The following is a 26208-nucleotide window of genomic DNA, read 5'->3' as shown; positions in this document are numbered from 1 at the left end:
CCAAAAGACCAAAACAAAAACCTTTCCCCAACCCTAACTTTGGGAAGGTTCCCTTTTGACAAGTTATATCTGACCAAATAAAAAGCATTTGTTAGTGGTATAAGTTAATTTAAATTGAATGGTCATGCTGATTGATGAACTATCACCTCTTCTAATTAAGAAGTCTCTCTTGCTCAGTTCAAACCTTTATCAATTTTGACAATATCCATAGCTTTTCTTCTCCTGTAGAAACAAAAGCAAAACCTTGTCCCCACTGTAATACATATCCTAGTTTCCATTCTAAGATCAGCACATCTTTAAAGTATATAGGCTGATTTAATTCTGTAGTTTTTTTTCTGTTATCCAGTGTCTCTTGACAGCCAGTGTTTCTTTCTCATTATCACTGAGAAAATTCAAAGTTGATAAAGCATTATATAATCTATTTCTGGGTTTTTTTTGTTACCCCTTTCTGTTTATTTAGCATATCCTTTAGAGTTCAGGATTTAGCTCAGTGGTAGCGCTCTTAGCAAGTGCAAGGCCCTGGGTTTGGTTCTCAGCTCCAGAAAAAAAAATAGAGTTCAATTTGATCTTTCTATGACTGCTTGGCCTGTAGGATTGTGTGGTATACCTGTAATATGCTTTATATTGTAATAAGCAAAAAACTGTTTCATTTTACCAGAGACATATGCTAAAGCATTCTCTGTTTTAATTTGTGCAGGTATACCCATGATGGCCATCCCTTCTAGCAAATGAGTGATTACAGAATCAACTTTTTCAGAACTCAAACAGTTGCCCATTGAAATCCTGAGTAAGTATCAATGGTATGGTGTACGTATTTCAAATTTCCAAATTCTGCAAAATGAAACACCCATCTGTCAGATTTCCTCTGAGTACCCTTTGGCTTACATCCTGATGGTAGTGGAGTCTGATTGTAAAAAGAACAAGTAGGACATTTCCTTATAATTTTCTTGGCTTGTTGCCAGGTTGTGGAAAAAATCCTTTTTTTCAAACCCTTACTATTGACATGATGCTTTTTATGAAATTCTGAGGCATCTAACACATTTCCTATCAATAGTTTGTCAATCTCATCACTACTTTGTGCTTGAGGGTCTTGCAGACCTGTATGGGATTGGATGTGAGTTATATACAAGGGATGCTTCCTATTCCTGATTATTTCTTGCAACTGAATAAATAACAAAGTTAATTCTGACTCATCAGGGATAAAATTTTCAGTTTCAATAATTAAGACCACTCTTTCATCATACTGAGAGTCATTAACTATGTTGAGATGCTCAAAAAATCCATTAATACCATCCAAGTGGCATATAATTCTGATTATACAATTGGAGGCAAGACCCAGGTTAGTCTCTTTATGAGTTCAATTCTACTGCCTTTTGGATATTTGTTGTTAATCTCTCCCAAAAAATTACTGCAAGCTTTTTGCCAAGATCCACTTTCTAATCATAATTTGTCAGTTTCATCATTAGTTAAACATACTACAATTTCTGATGGGTCTGTTCCTGCTAACTGACAAAGTCTCATTTTTCCTTTTAAAATCAATGCAGAGACATTTTCCACATAAGTTTTTTAATTTTTTACTCTGTTTATTTGATATAAATATGCATTAGAATATAATATCTTCCCTCAGCATTAAAATTCCTATAGGATAATCAAGATGCAGTCAAGCTTTGATCCAAATGATTCACATGTGCATCATGTATTTTCTTTTCCACCAATGCCAATTCTTTCTCAGCATGAGCTGATGTGGTGGTATTCTAATTGTACTGAAATGTGATTTTGATTGTATGTTAATAAATAAAGTTGCCCGGGGGTCAGAGCTATTAGAGCCATAGACAGAGTGTGGTGGTGGTGGCACACGCCTTTAATCCCATAGATCTCTGTGTGTTCAGGGATACAGCCAGCATTGGAGACATATGCCTTTAAGACCTAGGGGGCTGTACATTCAGACAGTGATGAGGCAGTCACGTGTTTGGGTTTACAACCAATGAGAAGGCAGAACAATAATATTATAAAAAAGATGTACAGACAGGATATAGCCCTCTTTCGGGAAGCTGGGACACCACAGGCGGAAGGGTGAGATTTTAGCTCTGAGCTCTGACCTCTCAGCTTTCTCTTTTACATTGTTTCTTTGTTTCTTATTTAATAAGACAGTTGGTTACATCAATATCTGGCACCCAACGTGACAAGAATCCATTAAGAACAGCTTGGCTTGGCGGCAGGTCCGCTTTCCCACAAGGGGGGCAGGCGGCCAGCAGTGGCAGGTGGCAGCCAGCGGCGATCGGCTTCTTAGGCCGAGCGGTGGCTTCTTAGCCTGGGTCTAGGTTTGCTTGACCTCAGACTGGACTATCGGTGAGCTGCTTGCTTAAATCCTGCTTGCTTAAAGCCGGTGTTGCAGGTGTTACAAACAACTCAGACCTGCCCTGCCGAACAGGGCCCTGCCTGTAAAGCCAATGCACATGGTCAGAGCTTAAGGAAGCCAGACCCAAGCCTTGACTCGGCACAAGAGGGAACACGTGGCTGGATTTAAACTTTAGCCGGCTACACTTTCTTGTGCGTTCTCACCCTCTCTCTTTCCTCTCTCTCTCTCTCTCTCTCTCTCTCTCTCTCTCTCTCTCTCTCTGTCTCTCTCTGGAATTATACCTGGGACACTAGGTGGCTGTTTTGAAAATCCCCTCAGATTTCTAATGTTCTACGCAGATTTGGTAAGTCATAACATATCAGATATTTTAAAGGAAACTATCTAAAAGAGAATTTTTTTCCACATTAAAAAACAAATGGGTTTTATGTGTACATTGGAAGAAAATTGGTTTTTGTTTGAAATTTTAGGCAGTCTGACAATGGAACAACTATATAATATTAGTATTGGTGGAATTATGCAGCTTATCACTATGCTAATCCACATTTTAATATTTAAAAAGATAGGCAATTTAAGTGCCAGGATAACAGCTTTAGAAGAACTTGTTAAACCTGTAAAAATTCAGCCAGAGGAAATTAACAGTGAAGTTGTTTCAAGTCGGGATCATAAGGTTGCAGAAAGAAAGCCTGTTTTCACACAGCCACCCTTAATTTATCCTGTAACTGTACAGCAGATGCCTGATCAAATGGCTACACAAAATATTTGGGCTCCAATTGAAATGTTGGATTTAAAAAGGTTTAAGGAGGCAATAGTATCTTATGGCATGCATTCCCCATATGTAAAGCAAATGTTAAACTCTTGGTCAACATATAATAGGATAGTACCACAGGACTGGCGGGACCTTGCACAAGGTGTTCTGGAACCCAGCCAGAGAGTTCAATTTCTGACTTGGTTTAAGGAGGAGGCTAAAAACATAGAAAAACAATGGAGGGATAAAGGAATACAACTTTGCCAGGATCAGCTTATTGGAGAAGGCCAATACGCTTCAGTACAAACACAATGTTTATATGATGTCCAAACCCTAATTTTATGTCGAACGGCAGCCTTGAATGCATGGGACAGAGTTGAGGAACCAGAAAAAAAATCTGAGTCATTTACAAAGGTGATGCAAGGCCCAAAAGAGTCTTTTACAGATTTTTTACAAAGAGTGGCTTCAGCAGTAAAGAGAATGGTCTCGGATTCAGAAGCTGGTAAGGCAATAATTGAATCTTTGGCCTTTGAGAATGCAAATGCAGCATGCAAAAGAATAATCAGGCCATTAAGGGCAAGATCTACACCTATGGAAGATTGGATTAGAGAAACAATTAATGTTGAGGCTGATGAGCATGATGATACGTGGGTAGGAGAAGTAATTTCAAAAGGTTTGAGGAATGTTAGATGTTTTGGATGTGGAAAGCAAGGACATTTGAAAAGGGACTGTAGACAGGTCATTCCTAGAAAAAAAGTTTCTTCAAGGAACAATGGAAACAGAATGCCCCTTCCTTCTGGAGTATGCAGAAGGTGTGGTAAGGGAAAACACTGGGCCAATGAATGTAGATCAACAAAGGACAGACAGGGTAATCCTTTGCCTCAGTCTTCGGGAAACTCCCAGAGGGGCCTCTCGCAGGCCCCCATTGCAAATCCAGTTCAAACCTTTCCTGCAGCCATAGAGGAAATCCCTGCTCTGAGCGATTAAATAACCAAATGCCTATTGGAATAAATCATGCTGGTCAGGATGATGAAACAGAGAGATTAGCAAATTCAGGAGAAAACATAAAGAAAATTTTTTGGCAAACTTCTATTAATGAACAAAGACCAAAATTAATGATAAAAATAAATGGTGTTTTAGTGTCTGGTCTGGTAGACACAGGTGCGGATGTTACCATAATTGCACCAGAATTTTGGCATCCAACTTGGCCTCTTCAGGAGGTAAACGTTCAACTGTTAGGAATTGGGACATTATCTCAGGTGAAACAGAGTGCAAGATGGCTCGAATGTATAGGTCCAGAAGGACAGAGAGGAAAATTAAAAGCATATGTGGCTAACATAACTATGAACCTGTGGGGTCGAGACTTGTTACAACAATGGAATACTCAGATTAACATCCTTCCAGTCTCAAAAACAAATCATAAACTAGCACATGTTACTGAGAGAAATATTAGAAGATATTGTTCTAATGAGTGGTCACCAGCCATCCATATTATACAAGAACAGGGCACAATAACTGATGATCTTCCAAAGACACCAACAGCTCTACCTTTAAAATGGTTAACAGACAAGCCTGTATGGGTCCAGCAATGGCCTTTAACAACAGAGAAACTCCAGGCTTTAGAAGAGCTGGTAGAAGAACAGTTAAATGCTCAGCATATTGAAGAATCAACCAGCCCTTGGAATTCTCCTGTATTTGTTATGAAAAAGAAATCTGGTAAATGGAGAATGGTAACAGACCTTAGAGCAATTAACAAAGTAATTCAGCCAATGGGCTCTCTACAATCTGGGATGCCTTTGCCTACTTTGCTACCTAAAGGATGGCCTCTCATAGTTATTGATTTAAAAGACTGTTTCTTTACAATACCCTTACAAGAAGAAGACAGAGAAAGATTTGCTTTTACAGTGCCTACTTATAATAATTCTCAACCAGTTAAAAGATTTCAATGGAGGGTCCTCCCACAGGGAATGTTGAATAGCCCAACTCTGTGCCAATAATTTGTACAACAGCCATTGGAAGTGATACGTAAAAAATTTCCTAAATCTATAATTTATCATTATATGGACAATATTTTACTAGCGGACTCAAATGCAGATACTTTAGAAATAATGTTTGAAGAAGTAAAGAAATTTTGCCTTGCTGGGGATTACAAATTGCTCCTGGAAAGATACAAAGAGGAAATTCTATTAATTATTTAGGATATAAAATAGAGCTACAAAAAATTAGACCCCAAAAGGTGCAAATTCGGAGAGATAGACTACAGACTCTTAATGACTTTCAAAGATTATTTGGAGATATTTCTCATCTACAAACTATTGTTGGGGTAAAAAATGATGAACTGACTAATTTGTTCAAAACCTTAGAAGGTGACAAGGACTTAAATAGTCCAAGAGAATTATCACCTGAAGCTGAGAAAGAACTGGCCTTGGTAGAAAAGAAAGTCCATGAAGGACACGTGGATCATATTGATCCAAAGCTGGATTGCATTTTGGTTATTTTACCTTCTAGGCGTTCTCCTACTGGAATATTAATGCAGAGGGAAGATATTATATTGGAATGGATATTTTTACCAAATAAACAAATAAAAAATTAAAAACTCATGTAGAAAAAATCTCTGACTTGATTTACAAAGGAAAATAGAGACTTCGTCAATTAGCAGGCATAGACCCAGCAGAAATTGTCGTACCATTAACTAAGGAGGACATTGAAAAATTATGGACAGAAAGTGAGCCTTGGCAAAAAGCTTGCAGTAATTTTTTGGGAGAAATTAACAGCAAATATCCCAAAAGCCATAGAATTGATTTTATAAAGAGAGCTGATTGGATCTTGCCTCGAACTGTACGGCAAAAACCCATATCTGGAGTTCGTACATTTTATACAGATGCCAACAAAGAAGGAAAGGCAGGTTACAAATCAGAAAATTTAAGTAAAGTGGTTCAAAGTCCATATAATTCAGTTCAAAAATCAGAATTGTGTGCTATTCTGTTGGTATTAATGGATTTTTCAGAACCTCTCAACATAGTAACTGACTCTCAGTATACTGAAAGAGTGGTGTTACATATTCAGACTGCAGAATTTATCCCTGATGCTTCAGAATTAACTTCATTATTTATTCAATTACAAGATACAATCAGGAAAAGGAATCATCCTTTATATATAACTCACATTCGATCCCATAATGGTCTGCCAGGCCCTCTAGCACAAGGCAATGATGAGATTGATAAATTATTGATAGGAAATGTGCTGGAGGCCTCAGAATTTCATAAAAAAACATCACGTCAATAGTAAAGGTTTAAAAAATGATTTTTCCATAACCTGGCAACAAGCCAAAGAAATAGTAAAGAAATGTCCTACTTGTTCCTTCTACAATCAAACGACATTACCAGCAGGATGTAACCCAAAGGGTACTCAGAGAAATGAAATCTGGCAGATGGACGTGTTTCACTTTGCAGAATTTGGAAAACTGAAATATGTACACCACACCATCGATACTTATTAAGGATTTCAATGGGCAACTGCTTTGAGTTCTGAAAAAGCTGATTCTGTAATCACTCATTTGCTAGAAGTTATGGCCATCATGGGTATACCTGCACAAATCAAAACTGACAATGCTCCATCATATGTCTCTGTTAAAATGAAACAGTTTTTTGCTTATTACAATATAAAGCATATTACAGGCATACCACATAATCCTACAGGTCAAGCAGTTATAGAAAGATCAAACAGAACTCTAACGGATATGCTAAATAAACAGAAATGGGTAACAAAAACCCCCAGAAATAGACTGCATAATGCTCTTCTAACTTTGAATTTTCTGAATGCCAATGAGAAAGGAACAACAGCTGCAGAGAGACATTGGATAATAGAAAAAACTACAGAATTAAATCAGCCTATATACTTTAAGGATGTGCTGACCTCAGAATGGAAACCAGGGTATGTATTACATTGGGGACGAAGTTTTGCTTTTGTTTCTACAGGAGAAGATAAGCTGTGGGTACCATCAAAATTGATAAAGGTTCGATTTGAACAAGAGAGACCTCTTAATTAGAGGAGGTGATAGTTCATCAACCAGCATGAACATCCAATTTAAACTAACTTGTATCAATAACACATGCCTTTTCATTTAATCAGATAATAACTTGCCAAAAAGGAACATTCCCAAATTTAGTCTTGGGGAAAGGTTTTTGTTTTTGTCTTTTAGGAGAATGAAGGTTAAGGAATTTGAAGAACACTGGACAAATGAGACAACTGAAGAAAACGGACAAATCATCTATCCCAGGAAACAGAGTAAAACAGCATATGGGTATATATTATCTAAAAAATTTTAAGTCTTCCTAAATGTTTTTTTCTGCTTTTCTCTAAAGATTTAACACTATTGGTCTTCTAATAGTCCCAGTTCAATTAAAATTTAAAGCTGACTTTGGAGTTGGAGAATGGCTCTCTCCTTCTTTAAACTTAAGCATGTTGTTAAAAGGAAAATCAAACTCCCTGTATCATGCCAGAATAAAAGAGCCATCTTCTGCTATGGGACAAGACAAAGGCAAAATTAATTAAGGGATTATTTTATTACTAATCTCAATTCTTTTGATTCTATTCTGATTCTTTAAACTTTTCTTAAAGTATAAATTTTATATCAAAATTTACAAGATTAATATATATATACATTTTAAAATTTGTTAAGATATGATATAGAGTACTAACTAATTCTAGAAAAAAGGCTAGCTGCATATATATGTTTTTGTGTTCGAGTCTCTTATCAGTTTTCTGCAGGAAATCATGGCCAGGCCTAACATCAACTGAAGTCTCCAGAAAGAAGATGGGGCCCCACAACAACAACAATTCCACGTGGACAATAATAATATCATTAAGCTGACAAACATCATTCACAGATCAGCTTTGAACTACAAGTTGCTCAGAGCAATTTTGAGATGACTAGCTGAGATGATCCAGTCTCAAAGACTACTTGAATAAGGACTTGAGATAAACCCTGAGCTTTGGCATTATACACAGACTGGATAATGAAGGATATAGTTACCTTTCCTAGAATTTGACAATTGACCTAAAATTTTTCTTTCAGGATAAAGAAAACTTTGCCCATACCCAGCAGGAAGCAATTTTAAGAATACGACGCCCACATTCCCAAAAAGACGGTGTTGGGCGGGTGGTTTTTTGATCTTTTTAATGGGTTTTGGGTCTGGGATAATTTTCAGTATTTAGGGGGGTTGGTTACAAGTTGTTGTCAAGGGTTAGGAAAAAGGCTAAGCAAAGGAGATTAGATTTAAGGTTCTTATTTAAAAAAAAAAGGAAGGAAAAGAAAGAAAGAAAAGAAAAAGACAATTACTAGTTTTAAATACTTTACATTGGATTGGATTGTTTTATATTGTATACAAATTTGAAACTGATATTGTTAGAAAATGCTATATGTATATTTCTAATTGTATTTATACCATTCATTTAACAATGTAATGCAAATTTCTGATCCTTGAATGTTATTATTACCAACTATTAGGATATAAAGAAATGAAAGTTAGTAGTTAGACATTACAATAGAACTTGTAGTCATATTAGATATATTTTAAAAATTGAGCAGAGATGTTTTAGACAGGTCATCTTCAAACCCTTCAGAGATCTACAGAATATGGCATTTAAAATGTTTTAATAACTTAGAAAATTTTTCTTTTTTGAGACATGTTGGCTCCTGGCAGTACCAATCTACTTCAGAGAAAATATGGGCATTGAAGAAACTGCATATGGAGTCAACTTTCATTGTGGCAAAAGTTAACCACTGGACAACAAAATATCCTCGTATCAACAGGACAAAATGGACAGACAGAACACGAAACAAAGGACTACTGATTGTTGCCAAAACAAGTGTGGCTATGGCTTTATCAAAAGGCATCTTCTGAGGCCATGACAATATGGCCCCATCCCTGAAGTGGCCTTCGCAATCCGGAAAAGGTACAGTGTCCTTTTCTTTGAAGGAAGCTTAACAGGCAGAGGGCCGATGGCTTCTGTTGTGCAATGGAACAGCAGCTGAAAGCTCATGCCTCTCAAAAGTATACTGGCATTTAATAGAGGGATGTGGAGAAGAAGCGGATGCTGGGATGAAGCCATATATACACAGCCAAGAAGAATGAACAGCTGAATTAAAAAAAACTGTCAACAATTTCCAGAATTTAAAATCCTGAATCATGACAGGACACTAGTAGAATTCAGGTATTTCTGGTACATGGACTGCTCTCACCCAATGTGAGGTTGAACTGTTGACCTTGTGTACATCCTACATCACAAATGAGTCTGTCAGATACACTAAGCCTATAGGCTGAAGATGATGCCCCAACACTGTGGAGAAACCTCAGGTGACTGCCCAGGCAGCTGGCTGTTTCTGTCACCTCACAAATTTTTTGGAAGTTGCTTGCATGCACTTCCTGTTTTTATTTTTGTTAGCTAATATTATTCCTTCTTGGGTCTCTGAGGGAGTTGAAGATTAGTTAGTTATGGTTGAAGATTAGTTAGTTATAGTTGAAAATTAATTAGGATAGAAAGTGCATTAGATACATCTTGGATTTACCAAAATAGGATAGATAATGGAATTATTTCTCTGATTTGTCAAATACCTGTTTAGGTATTTATTACTTGTATATATTGTATATAGTTATTGTACTTTTGTATATAGTTTTTCTTTTGTTAGTTATAACCTTTTGCTTTTTTCTTTTTATTAAAATAGAAAAGGGGAAATGTGGTGGTATTCTAATTGTACTGAAATGTGATTTTGATTGTATGTTAATAAATAAAGTTGCCCGGGGGTCAGAGCTATTGGAGCCATAGACAGAGTGTGGCGGTGGTGGCACACACCTTTAATCCCATAGATCTCTGTGTGTTCAGGGATACAGCCAGCATTGGAGACATATGCCTTTAAGACCTAGGGGGCTGTACATTCAGACAGTGACGAGGCAGTCACGTGTTTGGGTTTACAACCAATGAGAAGGCAGAACAATAATATTATAAAAAAGATGTACAGACAGGATATAGCCCTCTTTCAGGAAGATGGGACACCACAGGCGGAAGGGTGAGATTTTAGCTCTGAGCTCTGACCTCTCAGCTTTCTCTTTTACATTGTTTCTGTGTTTCTTATTTAATAAGACGGTTGGTTACATCAATAAGCTGATAATTCTCTTGGACTATGTAAGTCCTTGTCACCATCTAAGGTTTTGAACAAATTACTCAGTTAATCATTTTTTACCCAAATAGCAGTGCATAGTCTGGAAATGTCTCCAAATAAGTTTTGAAAGTCAGTAAGAGTCTGTAATTGATCTCTTATAGTTTTCGCCTTTGGGGATCTAAATTTTTTGGAGACTTATTTTATATCCTCAATAATTAAAAGAATCTCCTCTTCACATCTTTTGAGGAGCAATTTGTAATCCCCAGCAAGGCAAATTTTTCTCTACTTCTCCAAATATTCTTTCTAAAGTATCTACATTTGAATCTGCTAGTAAAAATGGCATCCATTAAATGGCAAATTATAGATTTAAGAAATTGTTTATGTATTACTTCCAATGGCTGTTTTACAAAGTATTGGCACATGGTTGTGCTATTTTACATTCTCTGTGGGAGAATCATCCATTGATATCTCTTGACTGACTGGGAATTATTGCAAGTATGCAAATTTTTTTCTGTCTCTTGTAAGGCTAGTGAGAAGAAAGTTTTTTAAATTGGTAACTATTAGAGTCCTTTCTTTAGGAAACAGAGTAGGGAAAGGAATTCCAGATTGTGGAGAGCCTATTAGCTGAATTATCTTATTAATTGCTCTTATATCTGTTTTCATTCTCCACTTATCATATTTCTTTTTAATAACAAATACAAGAGAATTTCAAGGGATGGTTGATTCTTCAATATGCTGAGCATTTAACGGCTCTCATACCAGCTGTTCTAAGTCCTGTCATTTCTCTTTTGTTAAAGGCCATTGCTGAACCCATACAGGCTTGTCTGTTAACCATTTTAAAGGTAGAGTTGTTGGTGTTTTTGAAAGATCAGCAGCTATTGTGCCCTGTTCTTGTACAATCTGGATGGTCAGTGATTGTTCTCTATAATGCCTTCTAACATTTTTCTCAGAAACATATGTTTATGGTTTGTTTCTGAGATTAAAACATTGTTAATCTGGATATTCCAATGTTGTAATAAATCATGTCCCCATAGTTTTATAGCCGTATTAGCCACATATGGCTTTAATTTTTTTCTCTGTCCTTCTGTCCTTATCCATTTGACACATCCCATGCTCTGTTTCACTTGAGATAATGTTCCAATTTCTAAAAGCTGAACATTTACCTTATGAAGAGGCCAATTTGGATGCCCAGATTCTGGTGCAATTATTGTTATGTCTGTACCTGTGTCTACAAGACCTTCCATGAGAATGTCATTCATTTGTATTTTTAATTTTGGTCTTTGGTCATTTATGGAAGTTTGCCAAAAATTTTTGCTTTATGATTTCTCCTGAAGTTTTTGTTCTCTTCTATATCTGTTCTATCACCCTGAGCAGTATGTATTTTTACAATTGGCATTAGGTTATTTAATTGCTCTGGGAAAGTATTTCTTCTATGATGCCAGGAAAGTACTGAACTGAATTTGTATGGGGGCCAGCAAGAGGCCCCTCAAGGAGTTTCCCAAAGGCAAAGGCCTTGTCTGTCTCTTGTTGGTCTATGTTCATTAGTCCAATGTTTGCCTTTACCACACCTTTTTCATATTCCATAAGGGATGGTCATTCTGTTAGGATTATTTCTTGAAAAAACATTGTTTCTAGGAATGCCCTGTTTACAGTCCCTTTTTATGTGACTTTGTTTACCACAATTGAAACACCTGACATTACTATTTTTCTTCAAACCTTGGGAAATCATTTCTTCTGTTCAAATATCATCATAGTCATGAGATTCATTATTAATTGTATCTCAGATTGGCTTCTCCAAGAATGTTGGTCTTGCCTTTAATGGCCTAATTATTTTTTTGCATTGTGCATTAGCATTCTCAAAAGCCCTCAAATTCAATTATTATCTGAAGATTCTAAATTTGGTATCATTTTATTTACTGCTGAAGACAGTCTTTGTAAGAAATCCATAAAGGTTTCTTTTGAGCCCTGTATAATTTTTGTAAATGACTCAATTTTCTTTCCTACTTCTTAAATTCTGTCCCAAGCATTCAAGCCTGCCATTTGGCATAAAATTAGGGTGTGGTCATCATATAAAGATTGTCTTTGTATATCAACATAATCACCTTCTCCAAAAAGTTGATCTTGAGAAATTTCCATATCTCTAGCCCTACATCATTGTTTAATGGTCTTAGCCTCATCTTTCCACCAGGTCCTCCACTTTAAGTGGGGACTAGCTTCTAAAACAGCTTTAACCAAATCTTTCCAGTCTTGAGGCACAACGCTATTAGAAGTTGACCACGAGTTTATCATTTGCTTCATACAAGGAGAATGAATACCATTTGACACTATGGTTTCTTTGAATATTCTCAAATCTAACATTTGCATAGGAGTCCAATCTGCTCGTACACAACCTTGAGCATTTGGCAGTTCCTGTAAGGTTACTGGATAGATTAAGTTTGGCTATCTGAAAGCCTTAGGCTATTTCTCTGTTACCATATAATTTAATGCTGAGATAGGTTTACCTTTAAATTCCTCTGTCTGGATCTGAATTTTTCTATGATCTGTTTTAACAAGTTTTTCTAAAACTTTAATGTTGGCACTCATATTAACAAACTTTTTAATGAGAAACAAAAAATGATCAAATAAATAATATTTACAATTGATGTTATGTAAATCCCATCAACATTAATTATCCTCTCATTTAATTGTTACATTTTGAAGCCACCTAATGTGTCATCAAACAGAGACCAAATTCCCTCTATTGTAAAAATGTTTCCAATTTTTTAATGTGGGAAAAAAATTCCTTTAACTAATTTCTGCCTTTAAGAAATCTTAAGCGACTCACCAAATTTTCTGACAATGATGATTCAGATGTGAGGCTGACTGCTTCTGTGTAGAGTAGTAGAAGCCTGAGAGAGTTTCAAGGCAGCTACCTAGTGTGTTAGCAACCTGAGATTGGGATCCAAGGAGAGCCCACAATCCTCCAGGAGAAAAGAAGCCAAAGAGACTCCAGCCCATGTGTGGTGGAGACTCCAACTGCATGCAACTTTTGCCTGAGCTGGGGCCCATACGGCCACAGGCAAGCAGGATTTTGTGAAGTCATGGCACAAATGTTGGGTCACCACATATTACATGAATCTTAAGAGTTCTTATTAATAAAAAACCTAGAGTCAGATATTGAGGTAAAGGCTGAAAGATCAGAGAGGCAGAGCAGCAAGTAACTAATTCTTACCCCTATGAAATCCTCCACTGAAAGAGAGTGAGCTCCTCTCTCCACCCTACCTTATCACTTCTCCTCTCTGCCAAGGTCTATTACTTCTGGCCTGTCTTTATAGACTTCCAGACCTCCATGGTTAACTATTGGCTAGCTCCTCCTTCTGATTTTCAGGCAAGCTTTATTTGTTAGAGCACAAATAAAATATCACCACACATTATATTATATGCATCTATGAAAATCTTTATAAAAAGTAACTAAGTAAAGTGAGAAAAAAAATCTTCCTGGAAAAGTTCAAGAATACTCAAGTGTTTAGTCCTTTCAAGAATAAAAACAACACACTATAACAATAGTCTAAGTCAACTTCTGCTTCAGGTACAAATACAAACTGCAAACAAGGCTTTGCCCAGGCTCTGCCATACTCAACTCCCATTCTTTAGATATGATGGCTTCATATAATGTTTTTTCCATATACTTTTATTCTACATTTTAAAAGTAAAATATTTATTCTATATCAGCTTTCAGTGTAGGCTAGACACAAAATAAGGAGAATGCTATCAACTTGTTATTTATGGATACTTGATCTCTTATCAACCTCCAACTGGAAGTAGAATAGAAGCTAGAGATTCATATCCTGTGTTTATTAGTTGGCTATCACTAATAGATGTTTGGAAATTCTTCACAGTCATGGATAAAGCCAAATTAACTCTTGGATATTGTCATTCTGCTGACAAATCATTTGTGTTGATAATTTTCAACACCTCTTGTTTTGTATCTATGCATTTTTTTACTGTTCTGCTTTTTGTCCAATGGAGGCTATCTTTAGATCTCCAAATGTGTATTTGAAATTACATTTTGAATTTGAATTAGTTTTATAAGACTCAGAGAAATCATTTCTACAGGAGCACACCCCTGACTATCAGAGGTCTGAGCTCCCAAACCCTTTATTATATAATGTTCATTTTAATTTTACTTGTGCATGCTTCCTAGATAGGTGACAGTCTTTAAATTGACATCAGCAGCAGCAGAGTTTTCACCAAGGTTGCAAATGGAAAAGAAATGTAAGAAAAAGTTCCTGGGTTTGTAGCCTTATCCTTTCAGGTAGACCCCTTCAAAGAGCATTGCTTTCCCTTTTCTTCTTCTTCTTCTTCTTTCTTTCTTCTTCTTCTTCTTTCTTTCTTTCTTCTTCTTCTTCTTCTTCTTCTCCTCCTCCTCCTCCTCCTCCTCCTCCTCCTTCCTCCTCTTCTCCTCCTCTTCTTCATTTTTCTTTCTTTCTATGTTTTATTTAGACAGATTTTTTTTAGATTTCTAGATATTGAGAATTCAATTTTTACCTTAATATACTTAGTAACATATGTTGAGGATTGCCATAATTGTGAATTCTGTTACATATTATCTGTGGGACAGTGCTTGCATTTATCTGCTAATAAGTTAAGTACACAAATATCACTGTTCATAGACAGATGAGATTTATTGGCAATACATGTGTTTGTCAGGCTCTTACATTTGGAATGATTTTTATTTGCTTTTCATCAATTGGGTTCCATAATAATAATCTGGAAGCTAAGAGTGCTGACCATAATGCTTGGACTCAAATGATGAAGGTAGGATGACTGTGATTTTGAAGTCATGCAGGGTTGCCTAGTGAGATCTAAGACAGTTTTGACTACATAGCAATACTCTGTCTCAACACAATAAAATACTCATTAAAATAAAGACTCCTGGACTTTACCTTGTGGATTCTGATTATTTTAAAAGAAATGGAGCTCTCTTGATTACTTATAAATGAAACATCTGAGCTTGCCTTTTTCTACTTCTTTTAGTTTTTAAATATATAATATAGCTACATCATTTTACCTCTTGCCTTTCCTTTCTCCAACCCCTCTCCTGTACTCTTCCACATTCTCAAATGCATGGTCACTTATTTTTAAATTATATACAAATTATTTAAATTTAATTATATATATATATATATACACATGTAAGAATGCATAAATAAAATCTGCTCAGTCTATATAATGTTGCCTTCATGTATAAGATTTTAGGACTTACAACGTGGTATTGGATCAGCAACTGGAGGACTCTCCCTGAGAAAGAGTATTTCTCCTTTTCTCTGCATTCTTTAGTGGCTTGTAGTTCTTCCTCTAGGGTGGAGGCCTCATGAGATTCCTCCCATATTAGCATGTTTATTGGTGTTGTTCTTGTTCAGGTATTGTTTAGACAGTCATAATGATGTGATTTCACATGTGTGGCTTTTGACATTTCGAGGAGACACAGTCTTACAGCAAACTCCCAGGTCTTCTGGCTCTTACAATCTCTTTGTCTCCTCTTCTACAATGATACCTGAGCCTTAGTTACAAGAATTGTGTTGAAGATGTAGCTATTGGGTGGTGGTGGTGCAGGCCTTTAATCCCAGCACTTAGGAAGCAGAGGCAAGCAGATCTCTGTAAGTTCAAGGCCAGTCTGGGCTGCAGAATGAGTTCCAGGAAAGGTGCAAAGCTATACTGAGAAACCCTGTCCTGAAAAACCAAAAAGAAAAAAAAAGAAGTAACAAGTCATGTACCACATGGCAAAATATACATAAGTAATATGGGTTAATTTAAAAGTAAGAGCTAGCTAGTAAAAAGCTCGAGCCATCGGCCAAAAATTTATAATTAATATAAGTCTGAATGGTAATTGGGTAAGCAAATTCTGGGTATAATTGTGTGTACAGGACAGAAAGCTCTGCCTCTGGTTACAGGAACAGAGCTTCTCTCCTAAAGACAATCAATGCAGGCATCATACCTCTTCACCAAGTACATTAGTTCCATTTTAACCTCCCTTCCCATTAGGGACCATCTTTTTTTCTAACTTTGTCAGTACTCTGGAAAACTGCTTCTTTTCTCATTAGCATCATGCTCCTTTTGGCATTTTAGAAGTATTTTAAGTAATGTCTACATAAAATGTCACAATATTTGGATTTCAGCCCTTTTATTATATCATTCAATATGAAGCGCTTATGAAAATTCTGCAGAAAGGCCTTTAAAAAAATATCCTGAAGATGTTTTTTTCTTTCACCTGTGAGTCAAAATAATTGCCAACATATTTTGTAATTAACTCTACCCCTCCATGATGCAGTCTATCAGTCTCCTCCGGTCAGTAGCCATTCTCTAATAGAACTGCACCTGCTCACTTCCCAACTTCTTTTGTTTTGAACCTCTGTTTTGACTCGGTGATTGAAGCTCATTTTGTAATCTGTCCTCATCTGCAACACTATAAAAGGAGAAGGTGAATTGTTGTGAATTACATACATGGCCATGTAATTCTAAAGAGCTTTTCCTGAATATACCATCACTTTCTCTCTACTGAAGATAAAGAATGAAAACCTCAATAGCACTGAGAATTGTGACTGTTTTCTTTTTTATAGTGATATTTTATTTGTGCTTGAATGTGATTTTATTTGTATGTTAATAAATAAAGTTACCTGGAGATCAGAGGTAAAAGCGAGCCATTAAGCAGAAGTCTGGCAGTGGTAGCACACACCCTTAATCTGATGACAGGGCAGGCAGAGTACTTGTGTGGTCAAGGACACAGCCAAGCATGGTGACACAAGCCTTTAATCCCAGTACCAACCATAGAGACCTGGAGGTCTGTATAGACAGGCAGTGATAAGGAAGTCATGTGGTTGGGTTTAGAGCCAATGAGAAGGCAGAACAGAAAGGTAATAAAAAGACGTCACACAAGAAGAAGGTCTCTCTCTTGGGGTGAAGCGAAGTGGTGAGGTGGTCAGATAAAGTAGTCATGGCTCTTGCTCTGATCTCATTGGCTTTAACTCTGTATTTGTCTCTGTGTTTCTTATTTACTAAGATTGTTTAGAATTTCATCTACACTTTTACTTTTCAGAATTGTACCCAGATAAGAAGATGACTGCTCATACCAATCTAGAGCAATAGACGCAGTCAGCGTGGAGAAATCACGGTATTTTTTCGACCAGTGCTCTGTAATCTGTTGACATTTTCTCATTCTGAAGGCTGTGGCAACTTAAAGAGAAACCAGCTACTCTTAGCAACACCTACAACATAAGCTCCTAGCCATGACATCAAATGTTCATTGACTACGTGTTTATTAAGATGATGGTGAAATATATAGAAACATAAAACATAGCTTGTCTCTGGTGTAGACTCAGTTTCTTTGAAGAGATAAGATATGAACTCCCTGTTGATATAGCATGCTGGTTAAACTCTGGTAATTATATAGTAAATATTACCATACAGTTTTGGTTTATAATTTTGTCTTATAAATGGAGTAAAGGACTGGAGAGAAGGCCCACAGGTTAAGAGTGCTTGCTGTCCTTGCAGAAGCTTGCGTTCAGTTCCCAGCACCCTTATCAGGTGGCTCACAACTGTCTATATGTCTGTCTGTTTGTCTGTCTTTCTCACATACACACACAATTTTTTAAATTAAAAATGAATGGGTCACACACCTTTTCGTCAGTGGCAACTTCCAGTCTTCATAACTATTTTCTGCCCAATTTTCTAAGGCATTGTTGGTATTTTTACTCCTTATTTTCAGATATTCTTTACATGTCAACATTTTCTGTAAAATAAATTACAAATATTCCCCTGGTTTCCAATTTCAATATCAAATTATTTTTACAACAGCATAGTTAATTTAGTTACTTTTGTGTGGCTTATTACACACTTGGTTATATTTAAAGCTAAGATGTGACTTTGAGAACACAGAGAAGACTGAAGCCAGATTGTCCTCAGACACCTAATATGCTGTCAAGATCAGAACTTATGTGTAGTGGATACCTATGACCTTGAAGTACTAGCCCCTGGGGCAAGACCTAGGGGCTACCTTAAAGACCTGAGATGCATGTAGGCCAATCTCTTCTCTCCTTCATGGGCTTAGATGATGGGACAGGCTCAAGCGGCGGGAGCAGGATGGGTCAGGACTTCAGCCTTCCAGGACCCTGCGATGATTCACCTATTCTGTTTAGCGAAATGTCTTTTCCAATTTTTCTCCTAATAAATTCCGTATAACTCTCAAACAGATTTCCTTGGATTTCTCATTATACTTATGTCATTGTGAAAGGACAGAGGACTTTGGGACATTAGAAAGACTGGGGTAGATTGTATGAGAAGACCGTTGGAAGCCAGTTCCCTAGCATCCAGAGGGTAGAGGAAACAGTTTACCCATAGTGTCCCTGGCCCATGAGCAAAGATCAAATAGGACCAATGCTGTACTAGAACAGGATGTGGCACTGTTTGCTCATGGTGAGGTTTAATTTGGGAGACACGTTATTTGACAGATTGAGTCTACTTTGGGAACAGGAAGGGGTTTGGAAGTAAATACTAAGCAGTGTCTTGCCATCTGGGGCTGCATTAAAACCCCTTGTTGAGTTGCTGGATAGCTGTGCTGCTCTGGAAAGCCTGTTCACAGCACTCCATCTGATTTTCTTTATCCCTGAAATAGGGTAATACTCCTTGCCATGTCACTTGTCAGGACTGCTGCTAGCACACAAGATGACAAACTGAAAGGTCTGTGTAGACTGTGGTAGAAGAGCACACATTGACACTGTGGCACTTGGAGAGGGGCCCTTTCTTCCTCAGGGAAAGATCTCCGATCTCCCCTGAGAAAAGTGGCTACAGGCAGGGGAGTTAAGCAACAGCACTTATTTCTCACGTGTTTGACAGGAAGCAGTGAAGGAGACCAATTGTCCCTGTCTCAGGGACACCATGTGGTGAATTACTCAGGGCTGAGGAGGCTATTGATAAGGATGGGGTACAGCTGGGCAACTCCCTTTCTGCAGCTTGTCATCCTGCTATCAGGGTTCATCAGCTGTTGTCCTGCTCCTAAGCTTACACATGTGTACCCCTGGGCAGCCTGAGCATCAGTCACTGGGCATGACCACAGGCTAGACCCACTCTCCTTTCTTCCTGCTCTTCTTCCCCACAAGCCTAGAAGCTTTTGTTTTGGAAATCCAAGCTCCCAGGGCAACATGCTCTTCTGAGAACTCATCTGTTCTAAAGGTCCCCAGAGAATCATTGGCCAATTGGTAAAAAGCCATCTTGTTTATCCAAATCTGAAAGCACTGGTCATCCTGTGGTTTTCTTAAATCACAAAGGTATATTCCCCTTTAAGGAAATGGAAATATTCAGGAAAGGGCTCATTGCCTGTTGTTTCTATCATCAATTTCTCTGAAGTCTGAGAGAGAAGCATTAATTAATTATAGATTAATAATTTGTTGATTTGTAGACAGGGTCTCACTCTGCAGTCCAGGCTTTTCTAGAACTCCCTAAAGTCCTGTGCCTTCCCCATCTCAAGTGCTGGTATAGGCATGTACCACTATGCTTGGATTAAGAAACATATATTTACTACTTGAGAAAACACTTCTCCACATGAGCAAATGTTTATATATGTATGAACACACACATGCAAATGTGCACAAATATATTGCTTCTTTTTTTTCTTGTTCACTGAATTTGAATTCTCTTTCCCTAATGTTAAGCTGTTTGTGAATCTCTCTTCTCTCCATATCTATCTTTGTCTCTATCTCTATCTATATATCTTCTTGACTTCAGTTTTGATGGAATTTGCTAAATTCAGGCATTCCTGGTATGCCCTGTCACCAGTTTAAATATAGTGCTGGTGTCCTTTCTAAACACTTGCTTTTCAACATATTTCTGATTTGTGGTTTTCATGACTTGTCTTAAAAATAAGCTAACTTAGTCTGAAATAGACCACTTGGACCTTCGCCGACTAAAAACAGGAAAGACCTGTTCTAAAAGTGACTCCTTTCTATGGCTGTATCATTCTGGACACACCTGGTCTCATGTAACAGGGACTCATATCTATGGCTGTATTATTCTGGACATGTCTGATCTCATGTAAGAGGCACTCATGACTATGGCTATGTCATCCTGGGCATGCCTGATATTAAAGAGACACTGCTCTGCATATATCTGCTATCTAGCCAGGCTGGACTAATGAAGTTGCTTTTTAGTACATGAAAATATCTTGTCTGTGAACTCCTGTTGTGTGGATGGGAAATCCTGGGGTATTGAATTAATCTGGCAAAGGGAGGGAAGGAAAACTCCAATTCTAAAAGGTTAATTGACTTTGTGATATGTCACTTCTAAATGAAATTTTTTTTTTGCTGGACACAGACACAGTTAAAAGCAAAGCAGATAGCCTTTTGCAACAAGGAACATCATTCTGCTTTTGTTAAGGCATTGTTTACCTTGTTGCATGTTAGATTAGAGCCTGTATAACTTGAAAGAGAGCAAAGGGTATAATATTGTAGATTGAAAATTTCCTTCTTCTCAGGCTTATGAAAATTCTGTCTGTTGCAGAGTCCATTAGATACAGACTGTGACATCTATTCCAATACAAACAGCAGACACTTAAGCAGTCACAAGACAAATGTTTGCTCAAATTCAAGAAAGTTCTTATTCCATGAAGTGATAATGGCATCATTCTCTGTCATTAAACAGTGAAAACTATTCAGTTAATCTTACATCTCCAGTCTACATCAGAATGCCTCGTTCCTTAGAGCTGAATTTCTGCCATGTGACCGAGGTTCAAATCGTATGCCCTCCTTGAGCTTGCCTGCTCACATAAAGGACTAGAGGATGAAGTCAGTACCTGGCACTGCCTTGACTCTGCTTTACACCTCTCACAACTTTCCCGTTTTCTGGTCTGTGGGAAATTGGCCTATGAATGTGCAGTCCATTCCTCACAGCCTCAGACTCATCACACAGACTCTGAGACCACACCCCATTACTCTCATCTCTATGTGTCCTACTTGACAGGTGGCAAGTTGGTGTCTGCCTCCCCCTGTAGCACCATACTCTGCAAAGCTCTGTCTATTGAACCGGTCTGAAAAATGATCACATACCAGGAGCATGGGATAAAATAGAAGTCCTTCTGATCACTCCCTTTTTTGAGACTACATTTCTCACTACTTCTTGATCTAGGCTGCTTTGTTTCTATTTACTCCATGGTCATTATAGTGGTAGTGAGTCTATTTCCAGGTGAAAATAGTTTTCCATTACGTAACTATTTTATCAGTGTCTGTGGCCCTGTCAGAGTCCTCATATACAATATAGGAAATCCTGGAGGCTGGATCTGATATATGTTTAATTATATTTTCATATAGACTCCAACCATAAATATTAATTCAAACATTAATTCAAGATGCTTCTTTGTCACTTAGATACCTAGTTTTTAATAGAATACCATCACATCATTTTAAGGTGTACACAGCATGACTGTCTCTATTTCAGGATGTATTGTCCTCAATAAAATTACTTTGCCAATGCATATCTGTAATCAAATATTAGAAATAGATTTACTATATTGATTATGTGTTTGGGTGGATTGAAAGTGAGATGGTCTTAGAGCCTCTTGTGTCAAGGTTTTGCAATATATTGGAGAGTTATTGAGGGGAGAATTAATGTTGATGTGACACACAGAGCTATGTTTTGAATGTTCATGTCACTCCCAAATTCCCATGCTTCACACTAACTGCTAAGATGCTGTGATATCAGCAAATAAGTATATTTAGAGAGAGCATTTGACCATGAGGGGGATGCCTTTCTAGATGTTATTCCTTTCCCCATGTAAGCAGCTCCTTCCCATCCCCCATCCTGTGAAGACACAGGGAGGTGAGACCATCTGTGAACCAGGCACTGGATGTGCTACTATCTTAATCTTCTAACATTCAGACAAGTGAGAAGTACAATTCTGTTCTTGATCAGCAATTGTTAAATTTGTAGTAGCTTGAAATGGGTACTATAAGAATGTCAAGTTGAAATGAACCTGAAGAACAGTAGTGTATATTCTTGGAAGATATGATTTATATTTAGGAAGGAGTGTTATCAATCCCACTACCTTAATATTGGGATAATTTTAATATTCTTGATATTTAATGTTGTTTTTGTTTACTCTGTAACTTTGATTTTAGTTTAAATAATGTCAGAACTACAGGTAAGAGAAATGTATATCTTCTGTTTAAAGTGTGCATATTTAAGGAACGTTTTAATAAAAACAATTCATGCCAACACTTAGAAGTATATATCAATGAAGGTGTTATTCAAATGTGACTGACATCCATTACATTCTCCACAGAGGCTCATTTGTTTTCTACTCTGTAATACAATCAAGGCCACTGTCATTGCCATTTGTGTTATCATTTTACAGCAGATGAACATTGGAGAGGAAATAACTCTGGGTCTTAAACCAGGTATACTACTGGTGCATTCTGTACATAGGCTTTCATTTCCACAGCAGGCAAGAGAAAACATCTCTCTCTAGCCTATCATTTCCAAATAAAGTCTGTCAAAAACATTTGAAAACTGAAAAGCACCATGAAAATATTTGAGGCATCCACTATCTGAGCACTAGGAAGATAGCAATAAATTATTTCTTGGAAGATTTTTAATGCATTTTTCTCCTTGTGCAGTATCAGTTCTTTCAAATCAACCCACACCTATATGCTGGAAACAATATATAAATTTATATTTGATTAGAAATGAAAACATTTTCATATAGTTTTGATGCAAAATAATGGATGTCTGCTATTTTTATGTAAATTGAATAACAGTTTACACAAATTAATGAGAAATTAAAACAAATGAGGAGGAAGGCAATAAGAACATGAAGAACATTAAAATATTAAAAAGAAAGAGATTCAGGAAGAATTTATACAAGGGAAGATAGAGAACATTTAGTGGATAAGTTAACATCGTGGATTTATACAGGTCAGAGCTAATACTATTTAACAGACAGCTGCCTTTAGTTTGGTGTCCAGTAACATTTAAACTTATAAGTACTAAAGATGTGATTTTCAAGGTATCAAAATGTGTTCACACTCTTTTTTTTTTTTTTTTTTTTTTTTTGGTTTTTCGAGACAGGGTTTCTCTGTGTAGCTTTGCGCCTTTCCTGGAACTCACTTGGTAGCCCAGGCTGGCCTCGAACTCACAGAGATCTGCCTGCCTCTGCCTCCCGAGTGCTGGGATTAAAGGCGTGCGCCACCACCGCCCGGCTTGTGTTCACACTCTTAAAATTAGGTTTATTTTTTATGGTTTGTTAGAGGTCTTCAGCCAATATTGACATGTAGTTCCAGCTATTTAGAGGTGATAGGCATAAATATTCTTTGGGAAAATAAAATTTTAAGATCCTAGATTTCTAATGTCAAGTTTGTGGTTCATCTATTACCTTTGTAGCCACATGATCAATAATTTAAAAATGGCTTTAAGTTTATCACAACATATATTTTACAAGAGAAACAAGTTGCCTAGTTCTACAATGTGTCAAGCAACGTATCACCGATTAGGACTCAACTGATGAGACTAAAAGAAAGCAGAGTAGAGTGAGTGGGTGGGAGCAAATATCTTAGAAAATACCTAAAGTAGTATTGTGTACAAGATGCATCCCTACATTGCCTTCCTAAACAGGGGCACAGCCAAAGAAAGATCAAGTAGGAAGGCTCTGCTGAGGGGAAAGTTTAGGCTGGGTTTGGTAGTATGTATTGGAGTTTCTTGTGCAGATGTCAAGTGTCATTCCATTAAAACAATGTTTTAAATAGCCAAGAGAATTGAACTGAGAATTCAAATAAATTCTCTTGGAATTCACAAGAAAGATCATGTGTAGGGGAATGAAAGTGAAAGGTTGCAGAAGGGAATTACTTCAGTTCTATTAAGGAGCATAAAATTTAGCCTGAATGACAGGGTCACTCCACTAGGACTACCATGTGATGAGATTCAAGAGGCTCTTTTCACAGTGGCAGATGAAGTGTGAGTTCTACTTTCAGAGAACACCATCAGTGTTGTTATAACTTCAGCACAGTGACTGTACCTTAATCTGCTGCTATTTCAGCCAGCAATTATTCACCAGCCTGCTCCTCTGGCAGTGGCCTGGCCACTCAGATTGCAGCCTGGTAGAAATTCTGTTCCCTCAATCATCAGCTCTGTCACTGCCTCTCAGGGTAGCCTTAGCTAAATCTTTATTGCTCTATTTATAAATAAAACTCAGGATTAAAAGACTGGCATAAAAACCTCTCAGCTGTAAGAAGCTGGGTCATACCTAGCTAACTTTCTCTCTTGCTGGCATCTCCCAAAGACCCATGCTTCTACTCTGCCAAACCAGAAAAAGCCATGCCCCTCTGAATATCCCCCTACTACTTGTGTCTTTCTACCTCTTGCAGATACCCTCTGATGCTTTCTGATTACTCTCTGTCAACAAGTTGCTAACTCAGTCTCCTGACCCAAAGTTAATTTTTTAATCAACACAAATGCAAGCTTGAGGTTCATAGTATGATCAAATACCCCCTGATATTTTCCCATTTTTGTCTAACTAAAATGGAAATATTTTAACTCTAACACATTAAAACTATATACAATAACAACACTTATCAAGTAAGAATCACATTTACAATGTCCAGTCCATTTGTATTTGGCAAATTCCAGAGAAACTACTCTATTATCTGTCCTTTTATGGTAAGTCCAAAGTTTTGTACCTAATTCACTTTCTATCCTAACTTGTATTACCAATCCAAAGGTATCTTTTTAGACTTCCAAAACATTTTCTTAGGTAAACAATTTAAGGTTTTATGTCTCTTACCTTATACATTTTATACCTTTTTTTGAGTTTCTTTTCTGAATTTGGTAACAAGAAAAACTATAACTATAACTACCTCATATTCAACTCTATCAGAGACCTGAGATACATATAATATTACCTTAGTAAATACAAAGTGCAGAACAAACAACTTCTAAAACTATAAAAATGACAGAAGTAGCTGACCCCTGGGCAGTCACCCAGGGTTCCTCTGGAATGTTAGGGCATTCATCTTTCACCTACATGCCTAGAATATCTGACAGAATTTTTTGTGAAGCAGGTATTTTGAAGGGCTTTCCTACCTTGTCTTGACAAAGTTTGGCAATCACTTTATTTTGATGTTCATCCATTTTGGACAGCAGTTGAGGCAAATGCAGTATCTTTCCCAGTGGATAAATTTGCTACAATAAAAGCAAACTCTATATGAAGGTTAGTCAATGCCCATCATCCTTTTTTGAAGGAAATTAGTGCTGCCAGGAGCATATATGTCTCACTGTCATAAAAAGCCTTAGGTTATTAAAACAGTTTAAACACCATATTCTGTAGGTCTCTGATATGTTTGAAGACAATTTGTCTATATAAAATATATTTTTCTTTAACTTTGAGAACATATATAGCATGGCCACAAATTTGACTGTTAGATGACTTACTACTAACCTATATTTCTTAATTATCTTAAATTGTTTGCAATAATAACTTTCAAGGAATAGAAATTTATATTACATTGTTGAAGGAGCTGCACAGGTATAATACCTTGAACATGAGTAAAAGCATATACAGTTTAACAAGAATAACCTTAAATTTGTATCATTATATAAAAATATCTTAAGCAAGAGAGACATATATAGACTATTTTCTAACAAAAATAACTTTAAATTTGTATCAATATACAAAAATCCATACCAATGTATGTAAAATATTTTAGACTAATAGCTACTTTTTAATGTATACTCAATAACCTACCCTTTTATCCTATCCTTTCCATACCCCTTTTTTTTTTCAGAAAAAAAGATCCTTGAATCCAACTTCCTTTGTATAGTTTCCTCCTTTACCATGGCCAGTAACAATTTGCAACCAACTCCCCTAAATGATGACAATCATTCATAATGCACTGAATAACCAAAACTACCCACCCCAACTCTTGG

Source organism: Peromyscus leucopus, chromosome 2 (assembly GCF_004664715.2).
Source record: "Peromyscus leucopus breed LL Stock chromosome 2, UCI_PerLeu_2.1, whole genome shotgun sequence".
Classification (NCBI taxonomy): Eukaryota; Metazoa; Chordata; class Mammalia; order Rodentia; family Cricetidae; genus Peromyscus; species Peromyscus leucopus.
Note: the sequence above shows the minus strand (reverse complement) of the source record.